Raw genomic sequence first — 17,909 nt, 5'->3', positions numbered from 1 at the left:
GCGAGGAAACAATTCGGGCGACTTCGGTGCTCCGCCGCGCGCGCGGGGGCGGGGGGGGACGGGGGGGGACGGGGGGACGACGGGACGGGGCCGCGGGGCTGGGGCGGCACCGCACCCCGCGGGGCAGCGGGGCCGCGGCGGGGGAGCGCGGCGGGACCCCCCTCCCGGCCGGGCGGGCATCGCGGGCGGCACCAGGTTGGAGCTGGGGAGGGATGACCCCGCTGCATTGCATGAGCCGGGCTGCAGCCGAGGTGGCTCTTTGTAAACGGGAGCCCGTGGGTTTGCTGGGCGGGAGAGCAGACCTTTTCTTCGTTTCTCCAAAGGCGCAACCTGCCCTTTCCTCTGTTGTGGCAGTGCCGATATTTTTTTTTTTCTTCTTTTTCTTTTTTTTTTTCTTTTTTTTCTTGAGGGGGTGGTGTGATTTTATAAAAAAAGCGCCTGCATGGCGCTTCTGTGAAACTGCTGTCCCTGGGCTAGGCAGTTCATCCCGAGCATGAGTACGAGGGCTGCTTTCCAGAATTGCATAATGCTCACCGATCCCTTTGCTGCACAAACTCACTGACATTTCCAGATCTTGGTGACTTCCCCCACCGCAATCTTAAAACCAGATTGGGACTCCAACCAGTGCGTGAGCTAATTTTTGCTGCCTTCGCTGGGGACAGAACCTGGTCTGCGTGTTTCGGCTTCCCTGGATCCTCTGGCAGTTGTTTCCTGATCTGCTAAACTTTTTTGGTATAAAGATCAGCACTTCTCCTTCACTCTCTTAGAAAGCCCCTTTCTTTCCCACCCTGTGCTTCTAGACAATGTAGAGGGTCTGTACAGAGCGCAGGTTGCAGAAGGGGGACTGCCTGTGAAGCTAGTTGATTTCTTTTTCACGTCTCTTTGTGTTTTAATTTGTGGGATAGTCGAGGAGGTCCTTTCCTCAGATTGCTTTTTGCTCAGGAACTTGCTGAGTTCTACTAGGATTTTGCTAATTTAACTCTGACTGTGCACACTCTCAGTGCACGCCTGTTTACCTCTGTGAGGGACGGGACCTGCAGACGCTGCTGCTGGTCCTGCTGGCTGTGTGTGCCGGCAGCGAGGCAGAGACCACTGGCTGCTTCCTGCGAAACACACGAATCTGTGGGAGCAGCCGTTCTTGCTCCGTGCCCCTCCATGAGGAGCTAGAGCTTTGCCGTGATGGCTGGAGGTGTGCAAGGGATGCTTGTGTCTGACCGGGCATCTTGCTGGGATCAGGTCCTGGCACCAGGGCTCACTGAGGAGGGTGGACTTTTCCAAGACAGGCTGTGCTGTGGAAATGAAAGCCCGGTGCCTAGCAGACTTCTTTGCAACAGCCCTTTAGGATAACTTCATCAGAGCCTGTTGTCAGAGCAGGCCAAGCCACGATCTGATGATTGTGCGTTATCTTTTGTCTGATTTACCCCAAAAGGACCTGATCCTGCCAAAGTGCTGCATCCCTGTCCCCATGGAAGGTGCTTAGCGCACCTCCTGGGGGACTTGGGAGGGAAGAAGCCCTGTATCAGAGTGTCGGGGCCACAAAGCTTGTGATACACATACATGTGCAAATAACTGCAGCGGAGGCTCAGCTTTTGGAGATGTGGCCAACTCTCCGAAGCCAGCAGCAGGAGTTTTATGGGTGCGAGCCCCAGCTCCTGGCCACTGTTGGTTAATTCCCTGGCAGGCCAGAGGAATGCATCCTGCTCCAGCTCGGGCTGGGGCTGGGTGTGCGCCTGGGGAGCCTGTCTCTCGGCTCTGTCGTTTATTATTGCTGCTGCTGCCATTATGCCTGACAGATGGGAGTTGCTGAGTAATGTGCTGTTTGTGTGTAAATATCCGAGTGCTCACAGCTGAGCTCACGCCTGCGACTTTGCAGGAAGCCGTCTCAGCACCTTTCCCCTGTGAAGACCTGGGAGCGCAAAGGCATCCTTCTGTGGGGACCTTCCCACTGCTCCCAGCAGCTTTAGCCTTCGCTCTCCGCTGCTTTCCTGCAAGCGAGAAGCCTCCATCCTCTCGGGTTAACACAGAGGCCCTGCTGCTTTCCTGAGTGTGAGTCAGGGGTGGGAAAGGGCTCTGCATGTGTGTGTGTGCATGCATGCATGTGTGTGTGCACACCTTCTTAGGCACCAAGGCACAGTTGCTTCCAAGGGTCCTTCTCCTAGGCAGAAAGAGTTTCGAGGACTTTGTGTATTTTGATAGAGACGGTCATGCATAACTAGGAAAGACGGTTTATTTTGGGTTGGTCTGGGGTTTTTTTGCCTACCTACTCAGCCCCAAGCTCCCTTAATTTCATCCCATTACTGCTGAAGATGCTGAATTATTCCTTCCCATATCATTTTCATCCCATTTGCAGATTAGCATCTGACTGCTTCTGTCAGTACTTGCTCAGCCCAGCTAGACTGATCGCAGCTCTTCTAATCTCCCCTTGTAAATCAATCCCTTCTGCCTCCTGATCATTTTTGTCGCTCGTTTTTCTGAAATCCCTCCAATTTGTCCATTTTGTGTCAGTGACGTATGCCTGGCCCTAAACATGATGTATACCAGGCATGGCAGCGTGAGGGAAGGACACCTTCTCCCCTCCCACCCCGCTGGGGCTTGTGATGCTTTGTCAGCACTGAACTGAGTTACTTCCCCATTATTCTAAGCTATAGTCCCTGCTCGGTGTTGCAGAAGAAAGCAGCATACCCAGGTCAGTGCCCTGGGGAGAGTTTTCTCCAAATTTTGGTGATGAGTTTTTTAGGTTTGCTTGCATGCTGCCAGCACAAGCTGGAAGGGGCTGGTGCTGTAGGTGCTGTCGGTGGAGTCTCCCCACAAGAACCAATTGTTGAATGAGGAGGGATGAGCAAAATAAGGGAGGGCAAGCTGCATCAAGGCTGCTGGGGAAATGGGGAAACTGAGGTGCATGCCTGGGCTCAATGTACATTTCCTGTGCTGACATCCAGTGTGTGCCTCTTGTTTAGGTGCTCTGTGTGCGGGGTCTGGTCCTAGTTGCACCCATTAGTATTGCAGCCAGCATGGGCATTTTTTCAGGAGATGCTGGATCTTGTCACTGGTCAGAGCAGGCTGGCAGGCAGGGATGCTGTGTTCTGGGCTGGTTTTGTGCATTGCTTCTCATGCTAATGGCCAGAGCTTGATGCCACAGGTGCTGTCATGGGGAGGAAACAGGGACTTTGTGCAAAGGCAGTGGTGTCTTTTATTCATGCACTTAAGTTTTGTCATCCTGAGCTCCTAGCAGTGAGCGTTCCCATTCCCTGGAAGGGCCGTGCCCTTCCAAGGACCATCTATTTTTAGGAGGAGTTGTATTCTGGACAGTGTCCACTGCAGATACTCTCTGCCTCCTCCTCTTGGCCCCTCGCCAGGGACAGCACTCGGGCTATCTGCCGGCGGGGCAGATCTTGCTGAGGCGTGACAGGGGTGGCACCGTGCCGGGCACGGGGACACTCGGGGGGCTATTGGTGCCTCGAGGGTGCTCGGGAGCACCAGAAGGCTCACGCTGCCCTTCACCTGAACTGTTGGAAACGGCACTGAATTGTGCTATAGGCAGCAGGAGGACACGGTGCCGGCTTGACTGTAGGATGGGTGAGGGCCGGCACTGCCTGGGCCAGGTGGTACCCGGTGCCGGTCTGTTCGCCAGGATGACACTAGGGGGCACGAGATCTGCTGGAATCCCTTTGTCGGGGATGGGGACGGAGGATGCAGAGCTGCTCTTGACCCTTCAAGCCCGTACATCATCCCCCCTGCACGTTTTGCAGGAACCCGAGTGTTAAACCACAAGGGCCGCCCCGGGTAAGTCGTCCTGCGGCGGGGGCAGGACGCGGCTCCGGCTGGATGGCGCATCCCGCAGGAGCAGCGCGAGCGAGGATGGGAGCGCCCAGCCGCAAACATCTCCGGAGGGAGCGAGGGGGAGATGGACGCGGCCGGAGTGCCAGGGAGTCTCCGGGGGGTTCGGGAAATCCAGGAAAACACCTAGCATGGTTTTAATGCCCCTCCGGAGGCATTGTCCAGGACGGGGATTAAGTTAGGTGCAGGGCTGGCTTTCAAGATGCAGTGTGTCATGGTTTCATTTTCTGCTGGATGTAAAGTTCACGCATGGTGTCTCCTCAGGGTCATGTTTTCCCAAAGCAGCAGAAACTTTAGAGTCTGATTTAAAGAATGGTTCTGATCGATTCAAAACGTGTGTGTGTGTGTATATATATATTATACATATGTATCCATGTATATATCTGGGTAGGGTGCAAAGAATGTGTTTTTGAAAGTATGTTTATGCATTTCTGCTTACATTCAGCTGTAATATTGTCTTCTGTCCTTAAAATCTATTATTCCAGCTGTGAATGTGTGTATCTATATTAAAACACTGTATACTGGAGTCTCTCTCTCTTGTTATAAAAAAACTCGTGAAAAGCAAATAAAGAGACATTGTTCTTATAGCAGGCTTGGAAGGACTTAATATTTATCTTCTATGAATTTTGATAGTTTTTGTTCAGTATGTTTGCAGTTATGATGGTGGGTGGTGGGTTTTTTTGCCTATCTACTTAAAATTTTGTGCTAGTGGAAAAATGAAAACATTCAGATCGTTTCCGTTTATTCATTACTTAATGAAAACAGAAATCAAGCTTCTGGATTGAAATGTTGATGCTTGATAACATTCTGGAATATTAATTTCTAAACATTTTTTTTTAATGCCTCCTGTTGCCAGATACCAGGCTCCTTTGCTGGAGCCCTGCTTCTTGTGCAAGCCCCCAGGCAATACTTTTAGTAGGACACTGACATATCACAAATACTCCAGTTCTCCTAGAAAAGGCTTTGCTGACTGTTGTTGAAAGTAGCAATAGGATGGCTAGAAATGGGAGATCAGAGGAGGATGACGCTGCTGCGTCAGTGCATTTGCTTTGTGCCTCTGATGGCGGTTTTGTGTCTGACCGTGTGGGTGCGTGCCTGTGTGGATGCGAGGGGCACTTCCCCAGCTGATGTATGAGCCAGGGCTGAGGACCAGGAGTTTATTTCAAAATGCCTTGTGAAGTGGAAGGAGGTCCAAGAAGAAATGCCAAGTCTACTTTTATCAGTCAATTAGGGATCGTATCCAAAGGCGTGACGTGGCTTGAAGAGGAGAGGGTGATTTGTCTGAAGGTGTTACCTAATTAGAGGGTATCATCGGGCTCTAATTAGCCGTGACACCCTAAAGATGTCATCCAAGCCCTCTTGAGGCACCACTGATGCCGCGGCATGGCTGTGAACTGTCTTGGGCAGTGTGGCCATCCATGGCTGGGGCTGCCACCCTCCAGCTCCAGTCCAGATGCTGGCACTGGAAGAAGCTGTTTTCCTTCAGGTGACTGGTGATGCCCTCTGGGGCTGCTGCCAGGATCGAGTGATTTTTGTAAAGTCGCAGAATGAAAGGAAAGCTGCAGCACTTGGAAGAATTAACACTGATGCCCATTACGTGGGAAATCTCTCACTCTTCCCCACGGGGATTGCTTTCTGCTGCTCCCTGCTCAGTGGAGGCTGGAGGAGGAAGGCTGTAAAGGTTTGCAATAAATGATGCTGTACTGTAGTCATGGCTGCATTTGCAGCAGCTGGTGGAGGGATCATGACCCCTCTCTGAGCATTGCCTTACAGACGGGGGATCAACTGAAATCTGGCTAGCCCAGACCTGGTTGCATTTAAATACTATGCAACACCCCCTGTGAGGGGGGAATTAGTGGGGCTAGTGGTGTAAGAAGTGGTGGGTGAGAGGGAGAGGCTGCAGGGGGACCTCTGGCCCAATGCTGGGAGCAACTGTGCAGCCTGGACCTCCGCTGGCCCAAACCCAGGTGGTGGCTGGTTTGTTGACACCGAGAGGAGGGATGGGTGGCTGCTCCAGGACCACTCTCACTCCTTCCTTTTTATCCAGCAAGTCAATTGGTATTTACTGAGTCAGTTCACTCTGCCCCATGAGGAGAGGACAGCAGGAGTTGTCCATTCCCACCAGTGGTGCTAAGAGCCAGTAGGAGCCAGGTGGAGCCGGGGGGTTGGCTGGTGGATTAATGTGGAGAGCAGAGCTCATTGTCATTTCCAGCACGTGTAAGCAAAAGCATCCTCTCTTCTATCAGGGCTGAGGTCCTCACCACTGTGACAGCCCTCTGAATTGTCAGGAGGGTTTGAATCCAGTCCCTCAGCACCCAAATGCCCCCCTAAGGAGGGGAGGAAGGAGCTACTGTTATTCCTGCTTCCATGGGAAGAGAAGGAGGTCCCTGGGGAGAGACAGGGTCAGATGCATGTTTCATCAGTGCTGTGAGCAGCCTCAGTCTGCAGAGGGACTGGTGGCCAGCTTTGCTTTTGTAGGTAGTATCACAAGCCCCCTAAATTAAACGCACAACCAGGCACATCCCTATGCTAGCCATTACCAGAGGGATGCGCCTGCTTTTAATTATGTGGGTGTTAAACCAGTGAATGCCTTTTGTTCACAAAGTTGCAGCCTGGTGTTTTCCTACTTCGCGTGGTCTCTGGTGTCTTTCCCAGTCTCTGGAGCACGGGTGAGAATAACCTGGGAGACTGGAGGTAGTAACTTGGTAGGACTGTCTTGGCCATACGGGGCTGACCCACCCAGCTATCCCTACTCCATATTGCCATGGCTTGCTAGTGCTGCAGGGGGACACTACATTTTGGGGTACTGTGGTGCCATGTTATAGGTGATGGATGGGGAGGTAGAGAAGGTAGCTGCTTTTTGTCGACTACGTCTTCTTTGCTTGAAAAATAGCTTCTTTTGGGGTGACCACTAAGGCTACATGCTTTGCAAATGCCCAGCAGCACAGCTATGGATGAACCAGGCTGATCCCTGCCCAAATCCCATGCAGGCACAGCAGCTATTGCATGCTGCGTGGGATCATCTGTGAGAGGTGTAAAGCTCCCTTTGCTGGACTTTTTCAAGATGATCAATGCAGAAGGGGGGATCTGCTGCTGCTGCTTGCCTGCCTGTTTGGAGAAGGCAGGCTGGGCTGGGTTCCTTGGGGCCAGGCGTGAGCATTCACTTGTGAAATTAAACAATATTACATATAATAAAACAACCTTGTGTCTACTTGGAAAATAGGTGTACTCTCTGCACCATGGTCCTTTTGTCCATGCTCTAAAAAATGTCGATGGTAATGAGGACACATCCCCTCCTGTGGTTAGAGCATGATTCTCGGATGCAAAGGGCAGGCAGCCTGTGCCAGACTTTGCCAATGTGTGATTTGCCTTCCTTTGTGCATCTGAACTAAAGGCTTGAAAAATAAATACATTAAGAAGAAAGAGAGAGAACAAAATGCTGCTGCTGCTCTGAGATTTGATCAAAAAAAGCTCTGTCCAGTCCTCCGGGCTTCTCACTTAGCAAAGAGCTCTAGAAATAACAGCGTTATGGCAAGGGTGCACCCTCAAATAACTATAAACAAATAAAATTGCAGGGGGGGCGGGGGGCAGTTTTGTTCTGGAGGCACCTGGACAGAGTACATTTTGGATTGTTTTGCTCCCCAAAGGGTGAGTTATTCTCACTCCCTGAATACGAGGCCCTTCAAAGCTGCCTGAGACGGCTCGGCTTTGACATCCATGCGTTGGCATGGTAAATGCGTGTATTGGTGGGAGGCTGTTTGATTTGAAAACCTGGCTGGGGGGGGTGGGAGAAGTTGCACTGAACAGCGGCCGCTGTTTTTCACAGCTCTCTTGTGCTGCGATTCAGAGCGGTTTCCTCTTGCCTTGTAGCCCGAACATGTGCGGGGCGGCCGATTCCCCACACGTGTTGCACAGACACGTTTCCGTGCAGGCTCTTTGTGCCTGCCCACCTATTTGCAGCTGGGGGAGCTGAAGCTGCTTTTTCTTGTGATTCATAAAAAAGTCTCTCTCTGGATAGAATTGTCTGTGCTTTTATTGACCTGGTTCCAGGAACGACAAGAGGCTTTTCCGTCTCCTGGATGCATGATTTCTGCAAGGGCTCTGGAGCAGGGGCCAGCTCTTGCTGCTGGTGTGTTTCCAGTCCTCCTAACGTGATTAGTTTGACAGGCCCATTGGGTATGTTGGTGAGTCTAGTTTTCATTTCATGCATGAAAGTAAGTGCTGTGACAGGGCACAGAGCATCGGCTAATGCTGAAATCTTTGCAGCAGGGAGCATATTGGCTGGACAATATTTCTGGCCATGCCAAAGAAGTGCTATACCACCTGGCAGAAGCCCCTTTCTCTTTTGATGGGGCATTTCTGTAATATCCCAACTATTAGGATGGTGGGATATAGAAAGGCTTCCCCTTTTCGGCTGCAGTTGGTGTTACTTTGCCAGGAGAAGATACAGTCTGAGCTCCATGAAACCCTAGTGTTGCAGGACATCTCAAGCATGCACCTGGGGTTTCCCAATGGAAGTTTCCATCCTTTAGAAGTCCAGCAAGCTGCCACCAACCATTTCCCATCCGCACACCCTGCCTGCTGGGCTCTGGTTTGGTGCACATTGCCCTCTCCCAGCGGTGCTAAGACACACCAAGTTCTTGGGGCTTGTTTAGGTGGGATGAGGACTGCCAGGGGGATAACTGATGCTCCATATCCCTACTCTGCATAGTGCTTTTTGCTGTATAGACACATCTGCTGCACCCCAGCCCACTTTGCTTTGGATCAGTGACTTCAGGTTCACCCTAGCTTGTCTCCTTTGCAAAGCAAGGATGAAGAAAAACTTCCCCAACAGCCATGGTGGGTCCTTGACTTCAAGGGCAATATGGTATTTATGCTTCCTAGTATTGGCACATCTTTATCTGCAGTCAGGCTAGCAGTTCTGGGGTTTTTTCCTGGTAGGGATGCCTTATGCACAAGGGAGAGCCAGTTGTGCACTGATGGGCTTGCTGTCTCCCCAGGGCTGGCAGAGGGAGAAAGGAGAAGATGATGTAGCTTGTCCAGGTCTGAGGTGTCAACGGCAAGGAAATGGGTTGATGATTTTGACTTCCCCTTTTACAACAAGGAATTGGGATGGTCTGACCTGCCTTTGGGTCTAGGACCCAAACAAGAGGTTCAGTTTATTGCACATCTGCATTTAGGTTTGGAGGGTTCCACACGGCTACTTGCTGTACCAGGGTCAGCCTTTTACCTTGCCACCACCTGGGGTTGCAGGAAAGCCCCAGAGCAGAGCTGGTTGCAGAAAACCAGATTTCTTGAGCTGCTCACAGCTTGTGCCAGCTGCAGGACACGTTAGTAAATACTGTGTGTAGACCAAAGCAGGGCATCCGGCTCTCTGTGCAGCACTGTGTGGTTATCTGTTTGTTTCCAGTTCTTCTGGCACCTAAACCCCTGAGACGACATTTAAAAGCTTTACGTTTTTCCTCTCTTGCCAGTTCCACATCAAATTTGCTGAGTTGTCAAGCTGAAGATGCTTTTCTTCTAAGTGCTGGCCCTGCAACAGCTCACCCTGCTCCACCCCTGCCTTGCAGGAGTCCAGCTGGGTTCCTCCTGCTTCTGCCGTCACTGTCAGTAACGTGTGGGGGCTGGAGCAAGAGCTCTGTTGGTGGATGTGTGAAGAGAAACAGATTTTAGCTTCCTTTTTTGCCTGTTGCTCAAGCCATGCTGGAATCAGCTGGCGGTGGGTGTTCAAAACCAGCAGAACCAGGGTTTGTACTGGAAAAGAGGTGCTGGGATGGATTGGGCAATGGTAAGGACTTAAATGCAATGCCCTCCTCCTCCTCAAGGCTGCATTTGACCTAGTTCTTAGTGGTGAGTGTCTGTGTGATGAGCTGGTGGGTTCTCAGCAGACTGCCAGGAGGCTGGGCATCTGCCTTGAGACAACCAGGACGATTGACACTAATCAGTGGCTCGTCTGCTGGATTTCAACAAGTAAGGAGAGTGCTTGTCCGTGTGTGGTGAGTAAATTGCTCTCTTGTCCCCAGAGGCTGTCATTCTAGTGCTTTGCCATGCTCCGCTGGCAGGGAGCGGCACCAGAGGATGCCTCTGTTGCTGCTGTCTGCCTTGGGGACAAGCACAGACACGTGTCTCCAGCGGGAAGTCAGCTTGGGGAGAGGAGATTCCTCCCCAGAACGTGCATTTGCAAGCTCTAGTGTGTCATAGTCTCTCCCAGACAATCACAACCTTCTGCCACCATGTGAGCTGAGCTCAGCACCTGTTTCCTGGTGTAAGAAGGCAATGGTGTCACCTCTGCTCCGGTGCTGCTGGTGCAGAGAGTCAGAGTTGGCAGCAGGTGCTGGATCTGGAGCCATCCCTTGGTCCCAGCATCAGCAGCCAGCTACAGCTTTAGCCCTCAGAGTGCTCTGGGGGGCTTTGTCCAGTATGGTTTTTAAAACAATCGATTCCTCTTGTGCAAGCCTGGTCCCTGACCAGGCCTGATGATAATGTCAGTCAGAGCCAGCTGTACTTTACTGGCTTTTGCCAGGTTCTCACCTCCCACTTTATACCCACCAGACCCTGCATGGTGTCTGTTGGGAGCTGTCTCAGCTGTCTATGAGCAGCATTTTCCAGGAGGGATGGCAGTTCAGAGGATACCACATAACTCAGTAGGGTGATGCCAGTTTAACCTGGCTGATGGCCCTTTTGCAGCTCTGGCACTAGCCACCGTACCCATGGAGGACACCAAGCAGCTGCTAGACAGCAGACACCTGCATCTTGGCTTTTAAGGGCAGAGTCAGCACATGTGGATGGAGCATGGCTGTGGCACAAGCAATTACAGTGTTGACTTCAACAGCCAGAAGCCAGAGGTTACTGCTGTCACCCAGGTTAGGAGATGGAGGAATTTAATTATCATTCTAACTTCTTCCAGAAGTAGCTCGGATGTCTCAGCAACACACAGCTTTCTAAAATTGACAAGAGGGAAGAAAAACACAGGACCTCTCCTTTTGCTGAGTTGTGGCCAATTAACCCTTTTAGCCATACTGTGCCCAGATGGTGTGACCAGGCTCCCTGGGGCTCTGGATCATCTCTCTGAAGACACTCTTGGGCACAGCCATGACCACAGAGCAGCAGGCAGCACCTCCTCCCTTCTGCAGAGGTGAGATCTGCCCTATGTAGAGCCTCTGCCTTGGTAGTGCTGGGTTTCAAAGTGCTGCCTGCTCACTGTTGTCCCCCTGCAATTGCTGCTGCGGACATTAATTTTTCCCAGATTTCTGCTTCCCTTTGAATATCTCTGCTATGGATCGTTTTCCTTGCATGTGTTAGCTGGTATTTTCCCAAAGCTGAGTCTTGTGCTATTTCCTGCCTGTCTTTCTACGATTTCTCTTGCTCCCTCTTCTGTTATCCTTACATCCACCTTGGTCTTTGCTTCTGCTCACTCTAGAGGAGACTATTTGCATATCTTGTTCCAAAAAGTTGTAAGAAGTGAAGAACTGGCCATTTAAAGATGAGAAATCCTGCCAACCTGCATATTGCTTAGCACATCCCCAGCTGGAGAAAAGTGACTCAAGTCCCACGATAGCCAGGGTGGCAGGATAAATCAGGTGTTTTGGGGGTGTGGAGAGCCCTGCAAGGAAGGAGGGGCTGCAGGGCAGGTGTTGGCAGTGATTTGCAAGGGCTGTGAGGTGATGCTTCTGGCTGCAGCAGTGGATGGAGGTTAGCTGGGAGCCCCTGTAATGGGGGGTCTGAAGGACCAAGAGGCAACGGGTGAGTAAGGGTGAGGCTGTGAGGCCAGGCTGGGTAAAAGGGGTGTTTTCTCTGTGGTGGTGTAGCTGGGGTTTCATGCTGAGGAGAGTGGGTGGGTAGGTGGTAGTCTTAAAAACTAGTTGGCTTGTCCTTTAGCTGTGTTTTTCCACAATTCTCTGTAGCTTCCCAAGTGCAAATTTACTTTAGGCTTGGAGTCACCTCTGTGTAATCTATTCCTCTTAACTGTGGGCTGCTGCTCAAGCTGAGGCTGTATGTGGACTGTGTGATAACTTTTTTTGTGTGGCTCCTTGTTTAGGTCTTGCCTCATTAATTGCTAGTTGTAGTTTTTTATCTCTTCCAGCAGCTGCTCGTTTGTCTTCCCTGAAGGAGAGGGAGGTTGCAGTAAGTGGGACAGGATTGCTACAAATCCCCTGGGCCGCACAGTGTGCCCTGAGCTGGGGACAGAGCATCCCAAGTGTCGGGTCCTCTTGCTTTGCCCTAGTTCTCATGCAGATGATTGTGCTGTGGCACCTCCAAAGGGGGCTGGGCAGCCCTGTTTGCAGGAGGCGGCAGAAACAGGGAGGTTTACAAGAGGACGGAGTGGAAGGGGTGGCTTTTCCATCTGGACCAATGAGCCCCTTTGTGCACCCCTTTTTTAGATCTTGCCTGCCTTGTACATACACTTCATCACAGTAGTGGGACAATGCTGCTTTTCCCAAAGCCTGGTGCCCGGGGGCCATCACCTTGTGCTACAAGCTTAGGGGCCAGACAGCAGCTCAAAGACTAAATATATCTGCTGCTGTAGCTCTTGGCTTCTATAAAAGTAAATCTTACAGAGGTAACTTTTTGCTGTGCAATTCTTTGGGCAGGTTCTACTGCCATTTCCACTGAGATAGCATTTGGCTAACACAGCCAAACATGAGTGGAACAGGCCTGGAGCTGTACAGAAAGTGATTAAGATAAGGCAGGGTTATGATTTGCCTGTCTGATCCTGAAGATTTGTGCATTATTTAGTGTCTGTAGCAGGAGGTCAGCAGCCTCCTGATAATTTTCATTAGATTAGTCGGGCAGGATAATCACCTGCTCAGAAAAAAACAACTTGACACTGTCTGTACAATAGTTGGGGTTTAACTGAAAATAAATAGTCTTGTAATTACAAGGACATTGTCAAGGTCAAGAGGATCAAAGATTCACTTTCTTTTTTCCTCTGGTATGTTTACAGAGATCCTGCAATTCTTTCTGAGATTTTTTTTTTTTTCCTCCCTTAAATTCAAATCAAGAGCTTCAAAGCTCTTAAAGGAAATTCAACACTTCCACAGCAGTGGACGTGAGTGGTGTTGCAATAGCCCAGTGTTGCTTATGCCCTGCTGCAGCTGAGTGACCCCATGCTAATAAGCAGGGCACTCACTAGCAAGCTGGGAGTGCGTGCCGCCAGCCAAGCAGACCTAACCGGGACAGAGATGCTCTTCCCTCATCATCTGTGCTAATTGTGGGATGGATCTAGCCCAGATCCTGACAGCCAGATGGGAAAAGCTACTCTTTACACTTCATACTCTAGGAAATCTCCCTGTTTCTGCCACCTCCTGCAAACAGGGCTGTCCACCCCTTTTGGAGGTGCCACGGGAGAACGAGGACAAAGCAAGGGGACTTAACGCTGGGCGTCCTGAGCCCAGCCTGTGCATTGCTCCCTGCTGATGTGGCAGAGGGTATCCCTCCTTGAGAGCAATCAGCCAAGCACAAGTGCCACCCTGTTGAAATGAGAGCATGCATTAGCTCCTGGGGGTGACTGGGCTGCTGTCTTCAGAGAGCCCAGGAAGGAGGAGGTGGGAATGAAGCTGGTGCCCTAATTGGTAGCGATGGGCTCTGCAAAGTGGGCTCTGCTAAGGAAGCAAATAAGATATTAAAGCTGGGGTTGGTGCTTGTGCACTGCTAATGTACCTGCCCTTTTCCACCCTAGAAGTGGCTGTGCTTGCTATTTATCTTCCTCAATTGCATACAAAAATAAAATCTGGAGGGATCTTTACAAGCTTCTAATCTGGCTGGCTGTAGGACTGATGCTTGCAGGGTGAGATCTGGGCACAGCTTGCAGGTGCTCAGAGTGGGTTCAGAGCTGGTAGTGCACAAAGTGATAGAGAGCTTGCTGTGTCCATGCTGGGTCCTGTGGTTCCTCGGCAGAAATTTGCAATGGCAGGTAGCCTTGCTTTGAACCAAGCAGTCCACACCACTGTATGGGGGAAGTGCTCAGCTTGCTGTCCTGAGGTCAGCTGTGAGCCAGGAGAGCTGCTGGCTGTGCAGGGAGGCTTCAAACCTGGTAACCTGTATGGCAGAAGAGCCAGTGTTTGCATGCTTGTGCCAGCTGTGCATGTCTCTGCCATGGAAAAAATGAGCTGCTGATGTGGCCACATGAGCTAGTTAGTGTGTTGAGCACTTGCTGCTCTTGAGTTTTGTTTTGACCAGTCTAATGGCCCATAAGTGGGGATTCTCATCAGCAGAGCTGGTGCGTCTTGTGCTCAGCCTATCTTCACTGGGAATCTGTTGCTCTCATTCCCCGTCACAGGCTATGACAGATGCCTGAGGGCAAGCAAGGGCACAGCTTGGCCTGATGTGCCAAGTGACTGATGGTGTGTTCTGATCACTGGTGCCGTGCATCTGTGGCAGGTGCACAGGTGCTCCCTTGCTCTTCCTCCATGGGAGACGGGAGGAGAGGGGGCTGCCTTAACAGCTTTGAAAGCAAAATGATTTCAGGGCTGGATTCCCCCTCCCCAGCCCACATCATCTCCCCTCTCCTTTCTCTTTTTTGCTTGACAGAAAAAGCATAACTCGTCTTTAATTGGTGCTTTGTGCCTGTCTCCTGCCAGAACTCAGAGGAGAGGGGACTGGCTGGATCAAAATGATTCAAAGTTGGGAAGCTGTTATATGTCTGGCCTGCCTGTTTAAAACAACAACGAAAATATCAAATTTTATTCCCCTCCCCAGTTGTAAGCCAATTCCTTGTGCACCAGGAAAGCAAAGCAGCAGATGCTGTTGTAAGGCCTCCTCAGAAGACACCCCACCAGAGAAGACCGATTGATGCAGGGAGCGTGCAGCTGAGCACTGGCGAGACAGCACACCACATGCTTGACCTTCTGCTGAGCATGGGGTTTGGAGCATCTAATTGGCATGTTTGTGTAAGGGTTCAGACAGTTTTGTGATCTTAGCGATAACACATACTGGACAAATGCATCAGGGATCAGGTGGGGAAGTGCTCTGTACTCCCTGAGCAGCATTCTGGCAGCAGGGTGAGCAGACCTGTCTGTGCTGCTTGTTTGGTGATGCTTCCTATGAAAGCAGGGCAGAAGCAGGGTTAAAGCAGTGCCCCTGGCTCTCTGGGGAGGGTCCCTTCAAGTGCTCTGTCTTGGTTTCCATCTATGATGATATGAGGCCAGGTAGCGTCTCCTGAGTTGGGGGTGGTAGGGGGTCCATGCCCTTGTGCTGTTTTCAAGCTCTAACTCTTGGCAGAAAACAGCACGAGGCCAGCACTCTTAAGACCTGCAGGAGCCTCTGCAGGCTGGGCTCGCCCTGGTCTTTGCAGAGCAAAAGGAAATAGTTTGCAACCTGTGGCTTTTGTGCATGGCTGAGCACTCGTCCTTCAAGTGGCTCCAGCTCCTCTCCTGGACTTCTAGTGCTGGTTGTTCCAGCCCTGCTTGTTGGGGTGGTTGGGTCGAACCCTTCCTGGGAGATAAGGGCATGGACTAGGTGTCCCCCTGAAGCCCCTTCCAGCTGGATCTGTCCCAATGCCAAGGGGGCAGCAAGAAAGTCAATTGCTTGTATTTGTTTTGTCTGTACTGTGGAGTTTGCAGGTGCTTTTGTCCTTTCCCAGCCAGAGAGGAAGGCTTCTTCTGTTTGGGGGCATGGCCTAGCCGTGCTGGACTGTGCTTCTAGCTCTCTGCCTTGCACAAGCACAGGTAGCTTTTGATACAGACCAGCCCTGGTGCGTATCGGGCAGAAAAAATGGAAGTGATAAGTGCCTTCACAGCAGTTGCTTGTTCACTTCTGAGGCATCAGAGCAAACCTGGTGCTGGGGCAGTGCCTCTGTAGGTGTTTCTGGGGCTCCTTGTCAGATGATAGGAGCAAAGCATAAAGTGGCTTGTCTGCGAATGTTAGACTGTTCTGTGGGTAGCTTGGAGAGCCTTGCTACGGGTGGTTAGCTGTGTTTTCCTTTGGGGGGGGAGGAAAGGGGATCCTGGAAAGGGGCTTGGAGGAGCATGCAAAAGAGAGGAGTATTTGCAGCTGGAGGCTGGCGAGATATGAGCAGGGCCCATTTGCCCAAAGAAAGGCAGCTGCAGTGGTGTGCACATGAGAAAGTGGGAGCCTGGAGGAGCTGAGTGCAGCTGGAGGGGCAGAGTGGTGTTGCAGTTCATGTCATTGGGCCAGGGGGGTACTGTGGTGAGCAGGGATGGTGAGAATGGGAGTCTAGTTGCCGTAGAGGCATCTAGAGAAAGAACAGTGAAATTGCCTTGTGCTGGGCTGAATTGGAAGTGACAGCCAGGTCTCCATGTGGAGATGTCAGAGTGATACTGCTGCGACTTACTGCACGCAGCCACCAAAGGGATGTGGGTGGGGAGTCTTTAGTGTTTGGTAGGTGCTTGCATACAGAGGACAGGGGAGTGGGCTGAAGCTGAGTCCTGGCTGGACTGATGCAAGTCCAGAGTCGCTTTCCTGTCTGTTGCAAATGGTGCTGTTACAGTGACCTTAACCCACTCCTGAGCCGGGCAAGGAGGTGAAATGCCATCTGTGAGAGACCAAAGCCTTGATGAGCTGCACATGCTGTGAGAGGTGGGGATGTTTAGATTGTGGACAGGGCTGGATGCCCAAAGGAGGAGGTGTTTAAGGGAAGCAGACCCTTGGGGATTTTTCCTTATCATATTTTCTATGGGAGCTTTGGACCCTCTTACAGGAGGGAAGAAAAAACAAATAGCAGCTCCATCACAGTAATATCCTGATTTTTCCAAATCATCTTGTCCAAGACTGTCTGCACTCTCCATGTAGGATTTTTCTTCACTTTTTTGGGGACTGCTCCAGCCATCCTCCCTCAGGGGTGGTCTCTCCCATCCACAGCCCTTCTTGAGGCCACTTGGAGCGTTTCCCAGCTTGTTCTCCACTCTGGGCTGAGCAAGGCGTTGATGGTCTAGATTGGTCTTGCCTCTGAATTGGTAGTCTATCCAGCAGATCGCTATTTCAGACCCTCCCCAGAGTGGGCTGTGTTGATCTGCAAGTGTGGGAGAAGCCAGCAGCCGCTTTTGTGGGCCAGTTCTCTCCTATTTTTAGCTTCAGGTCTGCAGTCGCAGGGCTTCTGCCCTATCATGCTGACAGCTGTAGCTCTCCTCCTTGGAGATGTCTGGAGGAGAGCAGGGCAAGGTGCTCTAACCTGGTAGTTTAAGGAGTAATCCGATAAGTTTTTTCAGCTTTTCCTTCTGACCCTCCTTCTACCTAAGCTTTAGTTACTGCTTTCTTGCCTGTGGAAAATAACTGGTATGTACCTATTCTTAAGTTCCTGAGGAGTCTTAATCTTATTTCTAGGCTGGAAATACCATACTCCATTGTGCAGAAATTGAGGGCTGCAGTAATTCCAGCACTGCGCTGTAGCCTGCAGGAGCAGCCCACTGCTTCCCAGGGGCATGCTTTGTTGGTATCTCCTTGTTAGTGCTGCCAGATGCGTGATGGACAGTGGCTTCTCTGCCCTGAGTCTGGAGACAGGCTATGGGGACAGAGGGAAATGAGCTGGAGTGATGCCCTCCAGTGAAGGAGGTTGGGCTGGGAGCTTTTTGCATGGCACCTTGCCCTGGGGACCAATCTTCTGCTCCTTCAGCCTAATGGGAGTTCAACCTGCTGCAAGCTCTTGCTGTTTGTGCCTTTCCAGGTGGAGAAGGTGCAGGGGGCAGTGGAGGGGATGGCCCCTTAGTGCGTTTCTCTTCTCCATCAGTGGGATTCAAAGCTGGGGTGGGAGTCCCTCTTGCAGAGGTAAACGGGGAGCCCCAATTGCCCCTCTTCCCAAGGCTCCCAAGTGTGTTAATGACCTGTAATGGGACAGGTTGTGTTAGCCTATTAAGCCCCAATGGGGTTCCTTTTCAACTTGAAAGTGTGAGGAATTTCGCTCAACCATGTTAAAACATTTCCACCCCCTTTAATAGCTTCATGCATTGATTTAACCCTATGGCAGCTGGGGTTGTTTGGTGTAAAAAGCCATCTGGCTCTCCCCAGTCTCCTGTCCTGCCTTCATGCAGCAGCTTTGGCCAACATTTGCATTTCTGGGGGATCTTATTAGCAGAAGGGCTGCTCTAGCTCTTGCCTTTGCAGTCCTCACAGTGGCT

At 51.3% G+C, this 17,909-nt stretch overlaps 1 protein-coding gene across 2 annotated transcripts in view; it reads left to right on the top strand.

Moving 5' to 3' along the window:
* Positions 1 to 17,909, top strand: part of CNTFR (ciliary neurotrophic factor receptor) — a 212,237-nt gene that overhangs the window by 494 nt on the left and 193,834 nt on the right. The gene's annotated exons all lie outside the window — the stretch shown is intronic.

This window comes from Falco rusticolus, chromosome Z (assembly GCF_015220075.1).
Source record: "Falco rusticolus isolate bFalRus1 chromosome Z, bFalRus1.pri, whole genome shotgun sequence".
NCBI classification, from domain to species: domain Eukaryota; kingdom Metazoa; phylum Chordata; class Aves; order Falconiformes; family Falconidae; genus Falco; species Falco rusticolus.
The sequence above is the reverse complement of the archived record's forward strand: the minus strand, read 5'-3'. Positions and strand labels throughout refer to the sequence as shown.